Consider the following 6761-nt stretch of genomic DNA (forward strand, 5'->3'; position numbering starts at 1 on the left):
CTTTGTCACTGTCAGGGTGGCGTCTCTCTCTCTCTCTCTCTCTCTCTCTCTCTCTCTCTCTCTCTCTCTCTCTCTCTCTCTTTTTCTCTTCTACTTATATCTATCTTCTTTTTTTCTTCGTTCTTCCATTTATATTTTTCTTCCTTCGTTTTTTTCCATCTTTTTCTCATATCTACGTTTATTTTTTTCCATTTCTTTATTTCTTTTACCGATATTTTTCCTCCACCTCTTTTTTCCTCTACCAATCTATTTTTCTTTCTTCCACTTTTATATTTCCTCCGTTTATCATCGTCTCCCACTTATATATTTATTCTTGAGTCTTCCCTTATTTTCTTTCCGTCCATTTTTACCTCCTCTTTCGTCCTCTTTATTCCTCTCATTCCTCGTGCGTTTATCGTTATTATATCCTTTGCTAGTGTTTTTTTTTTCTCGTCTTATTCTCTTACCTTCCACTTATCCTCCTCCTCCTCCTCTTCCTCTTTATCCTTTTCCTCTTTCTCCTTCTCATTTTCTTTTTTTTCCTCAGTGAAGTCTTCTGTAACTGCTTGTCATAATCTTCCTTTTTGAACCACTCCTTTTTCTCCTCCTCATCTTTTTTTACTCCTCCTCCTCCCCCTCCTCTTCTTCCTCCTTTTCCTTGCCATTTTCATAATTTTTTCCTCTGTGAAGTCTTCTGCAACTGCTTGTCATAATCTTCCTCTCTGAACCACACCTCTCCTCTTCTTCATCTCCTCCTCCTCCTCCTCCTCCTCCTCCTCTTCCTCTTCTTCCTCCTTCTCCTCGCCCGAAATAGGAAGAAAATAACAGTTAAACCACATGAAATCACACCCAAAACACCACCATCATCACCACCACCACCATCATCACCACCACCATCATCACCACCACCATCATCATCACCACCACTCCCTCTACTCCCTACCATCGCATTCCTTCCCTTTTCCTCGCCTCTCTTCTCCTCCTTTCCTCAGACAAATGGCCCCAGATAATGACCCCCCATGTCAGGTCACGGGCGCAACGGATGACCCCAGTGTGACCCTACAATCTGTCAGCGCGAGGAATTACCTGACTCGGAAACCTCTTGGAAGCCACACCTGTTTTTCTTGGTGGTTGGTCGCTCTCTGTCGGTCTGTCTGTCTGTCTGTCTGTCTGTGTGTCTGTCTCGCGCCTTGATATTCTCTTTACTATTTTTCTACTTACATATATCTTTCACTTTTACTTTTTATTTTTTACTTTTTTATCTTTTTTTATAATGTTTTCGGTGTTTGGAAAGTGAAGTGGGTAACGTGTTTTTGTGTGTGTTTGTGTGTGTGAGATAGATTGATATAGACAGATTGATGAGTATAGATAGATTAATAGATTGACTGACTAAGTAATTGACTGATTGATTGACAGTAAAATAGATAGATAGATAGATAAAGTAGATAGATGCAGAGAGATATATAGATAACAGAACACACACAATATGACACGTTATGAATCAGTTTTAATTTAAGTAAGTTAGACCATAAATATAAATAAAATGAAACTAAATTAGGAAAGGAAAAAAAAAGACATGAAATCAGTTAAAGAAAAAGCAAAGCAGCAATAATAATAATAATAATAATAATAATAATAATAATAATAATAATAATCATTACCCGCTTATAAGGCTCGGCAGGTAGGGACGTGGGAGCCTCTTAATGATGCTCCAGGTAAGACTCCGCCCCCGCCGTCTCGCCAACGCACCTGAGCACACCTGAAGCTAATTAATGCCAGGCGGAGTCAGTCGTAAAGTTAATACATGCAATGGCGAACACCTGTCTGTACCTGTGTGTGTGTGTGTGTGTGTGTGTGTGTGTGTGTGTGTGTGTGTGTGTGTGAAGAGGCAAGACACTGCACACACACACACACACACACACACACACACACAGAGTTTAATTACACACACACACACGAATGAACACACACGGTAACATGGAGACAGGAATGAATGAATGAAGGAAGGAAGGAAGGAACGAACGAAGGAAGGAAGGAAGGAAGGAGGGAGGAAAGGAAGGAAGGAAGGAAGGAAGGAAGGCAAGAAGAAAGGAAGAAAGGCAGGGAAAAAAGGAAGGAAGAAAGGAGTGAAAGAATGAACGAATGGAGGAAGGAAAAGAAGGAAACAGGAGAGGGAGGAACGAATGAAAGAAAAACAAAAGCAAATCACTAATGAAAGACCGAATCAAAGAAGGAATCAAAGAAGGAAAACTATAATAAACGAACCGAATCAAAGAAGGAAAACTATAATAAACGAACCAAGAACTGAATAAACGAACCAAAACTCAAATTGATACAACCTAAACCTTTTCAAGAACACCAAAATAACTTGCACAATTGCTTTCCTTCGTATATACTCCAAAAACAAGGCAGAAGTTACCCGAATACGCTAAACAACAGAGAGAGAGAGAGAGAGAGAGAGAGAGAGAGAGATCGCATTAGTTTCCCCCGCATTTACGTCGCTTTTGCATAATATTTAGTACGTCATTAGCGCCATGCATTGTGTTCGCTCTGCTCCGTTTTTAAGCATTAATTAGCAAGGAATAGTTTAATTAGATGCTGAGTATTGTGCGTGTAATTATGGGCCGTGTTTATGGTTATGCCCTGATGCCCCTGTGTGCGTGTGTGTGTGTGTGTGTGTGTGTGTGTGTGTGTGTGTGTGTGTTATGGTGTGTTGAGGGGCGGTCGTGTGTGTGTGTGTGTGTGTGTGTGTGTTTTAATTCATCCTCTCATTTCCTTTCCTGGCGCTCCATTCATCAGCCCCTTTCTGTGCTTATCTCTCTATTTATTCACTGCATTCATTCATTCATCTCTTCATTCATCAACTCTTTCTTCGCCTGTCTATTAATTTATCTTTTTTACACCGAAGGTCAAAGGCTCAAGGGCAACAAAAAGAGTACAAAAAAAAGCTCGCTACTCGCCGCTCCCATAAAAGATGAAAGTAAAGAGTATCCAAAAGAGAGGTCAATTTCGGGTGGAGAGGTGTCCTGATAATATCTACTACAATATTCTTCTTTTTATTTTTTCTGTCCACTAACTATATCTCTATTCATCTATATACTATCCCTCTTCTTTTGTTCACTAGTCTATCCATGTGTCCTCCACTTAGCTATCCGTCAGACTATCCGGATATTTTACTTTCATCTTCCTCTTTCCTTTTTTCTCTCTTGTTCCTCTTTGTCTTCATTGTTTCTTTCTCCTTTTTCTTCTCCTTACCAGTATCCCTTTTTTCCCGTTTTCTTCTCCTGCTCGTCCTTTTTTCTCCTCTTTGTCTTCCTCCTTGTTCTCTTTCTCCGTTTTCTTCGTATTCTCTTGTTTCAGTTTGCCATTCTCTCCTTTCTTTAACTCTCCCTGCACCTCCTACTCTTCTTCCTCCGTCTTCTCCGTGTCTGATCATTATTCTTTCCTTTCTTCATTCCTCCTCCGTTCCATACTCCTCTTCCTCCGCCTCTTGTTTCTGTTCGTCATTCTCTCCTCTCTTCACTCACCCCCCCTTCTCCTCTTCCCCTTCCTTCTCCTCCTCCTCCTCCTCGTTTTTTCCTGGTTCTCCTCCCCTGGTGAGTGATTTACAGCAACAAAAAAATAAGTAATGCATAGGAAAACATACGATATGCAAATGGGGGGAGGGGGCGCGCGGCTCACCAGGAGGGAGAGGAGGAGGAGGAGGATTAGGAGGAGGAGGAGGAGGAGGAGGAGGAGGAGAAGAAGGAAGAATAAAAGATGAAGTGTTACATTGCGCGCCTGAAATACTGAGAAAAAAATTGACCTTCTTGAATAAAATGGAAATTCACGTGGAAATTACATTAAAAAATCTTCCTTGTTGAATAAAGTAGAATAGAATATACCTGAAAATATAAATAAAAGGAGATTAAAGTGAAAATGAATAAATAGGAATAAGGCAAATATGGAATGGAATAGAATGGAATGAATTAATAAACTACTTGAACGAAATATAATGAAATAGAAAGGGAAATAAAAAAGTAAATATAATAAATAGAAAAAAAATAATGGAATGAAATGAATGAATAAAATGAAAATGATATACTTACAGGGACGTCTAGAAATCGCTCTCCCTCTCTCTCCCTCTCTCCCTCTCCGTCTCCCAGTCTTCCCCCTTCCCCACTTTATACATCCACGGGGGGAATCAAACCCTTTCTCTACCTTGTTCCTCTTTGCCACCGTCCTGAGGCTTAGTATGCATAGGAGTTTTTTTTTTTTCATGTTTTTTTTTATTTTTTTTATTTTTTATCCTAAGGTCGGGGTCAGAGGGCAAGGACTTGACGTGAATATTGGAAGAAAAATAGTAGCGGTGAGGGCTTGAAGCGTGTGTGTGTGTGTGTGTGTGTGTGTGTGTGTGTGTGTGTGTGTGTGTGTTGGGGAATTACCTGAACATACACTCTCATAGACAGATATAGATAGATAGATAGATAGAGATATATAGATAGATAGATAGAGAGAGAGAGAGAGAGAGAGAGAGAGAGAGAGAGAGTGCTCAGTGGGTTGTGTTGAATTATTTTTGGTTCACTTCAAACACACACACCCAAAGCATGTTTAACGTGTAAAAATTTGCCCTCCTCAAACAGACTCGCCGCGCGCATTATTCTTTGGTTCAAAAGGTGGCATTTTTTAATTAATTTGGGGGAAATAATCATGTTTTTAGACTATTAGTAATGTATTATACCGCGGCAACAGAGCACCATGGACTGTTTCTAGAGAGGCTTATGTATGGTATGTTTTAACTATAGTTGGGTGATATTTTTTTTTTTACTGTTGATGGATGATGTATATTTTTTTTACAATAGATGGATGATATATATTTTTTTACAATAGATGGATGATATATTTTTTTACAATAGATGGATGATATATTTTTTTACCATAGTTGGATGATATATTTTTTTACAATAGATGGATGATATATTTTTTTACAATAAATGGATGATATATTTTTTTACAATAGATGGATGATATATTTTTTTACCATAGTTGGATGATATATTTTTTTACAATAGATGGATGATATATTTTTTTACAATAAATGGATGATATATTTTTTACCATACTTGGATGACATTTTTTTTACCATAGTTGGATAATATATTTTTTTTGACCGCTGAATAATACTTTTTGCCTGAGAGTTATATGTATTTAATTATTTTGCTTCAATATGCTAATTCACTGAAATATATCCATTAAGCTTTTAAACCAAGGATGATTTTTCGATACATAATATGCCTGTTTTCCTGTTTGACGGTTTTAATATATTTTACCAAATCTTTACCTGCCCAAATTTCTTCATTATTTCATCATGGTTTTACCTGTCACATTATTAATAAATACCCAGAGTCGCGGAGGGATGTTTGACCTTTTGCTCCATTCTTCCTTTCTTATTCCTATGTCTCTTCCTCTTTTCTCTTTCCCTCTCTCACCCCTTGCGTCTCCTGCCCTCTTCTACTGCCCATCCGTTATCCTATGTCTCTTCCTCTTTTCTCTTACCCTCTCTCACCCCTTCCATCTCCTACCCTCTTCTACTGCCCATCCGTTATCCTATGTCCATTCCTCTACTCCTTCCCTTCTCTCTTTTCTCTCTAGTTTTCCTTTTTTATTTTCATGTCTTTCTTTTTTCTCTTTTTTACTTTCCCTTTCCGACCCGTTGCATCTCCTACCCTCTTCTACACTGGCCATCCGTTATCCTATGTCCATTCCTCTACTCCTTCTCTTCTCTCTTTTCTCTCTAGTCTTCCTTTCTTATCCCCATGTCTCTTCTTCTTTTCTCTTGCCCTCTCTCACTCCTTCCATCTCCTACCCTCTTCTACTGACCATCCATTACCTTTTGTCCATTCCCCTACTCCTTCTTTTCTCCCTTTTCTCTATTCGTTACTCCCATATACTTTCCTCTTTAATCTCTCCTACTTAACCTATTTCATTTTTCGCCCAACCCTAAAAAAACATATTTGAGTGTTTTTCATTTACAATCTTGATGCTCTTTCGTTTTATTGTGCTTTTAAGTCCTCCTATAGTTACTCTCTTCCTATTTATTTTTATTTTTGGGTCGAACTTATTAAAACATTTACATTAAGTGACTTTTCTCCTTTTTGGTGTATATATTCAGCCTTCCAACCTTCTGCCATTACCCATCTCATCCCCTACACACTTTGCCCTTCTCATCTTCCTCCTCTACCTCATTGATCCTCCCACGGCTCCCACGCAGACCAGATTACGTTTAAATAATAACTCTGTGTTCCCTTGTCGCGCTTCTCATTGTCAAGCCGCTGGATATAAAAATCACTTCGGGGTATTACTAAACTTAGCTTCGATACTCACCTTTGTTGTTTATTAGGAAAGGTTGGAAGTCACTTGATGAGGCGTTGGAGGAGGAGGAGGAGGAGGTTGTTAATTAAGGACATATTCATAAGCATTTGTTTGCCATTCTTTCCTTTCTTCAAATGTTCTCCATCTCCTGCTTTTCTTCCTGTATCTTCTGCTATTCTCTTCGTCATTCTTTCTTCTTTCTTCAATCCTCCTTCGTCTCCCACTCTTTTTCTTTTATCATTCTTTTGTTTCTCTTATTACTTCTTTTCTTTCTTTGAGGAGGAGGTTGTTAGTGATGTTTTGAGGACGTTGATGGCTCGATGTTATGGTGATTATAGCAAAAGGATGGTGACTACTTATGTAATTGATTCTAACGATGCAGGTAAAAACTATTGTCATTATTACGCTGTTGGTTTCACGGTGATTAGAGT

Source organism: Eriocheir sinensis, chromosome 16 (genome assembly GCF_024679095.1).
Source record: "Eriocheir sinensis breed Jianghai 21 chromosome 16, ASM2467909v1, whole genome shotgun sequence".
Taxonomy (NCBI): domain Eukaryota; kingdom Metazoa; phylum Arthropoda; class Malacostraca; order Decapoda; family Varunidae; genus Eriocheir; species Eriocheir sinensis.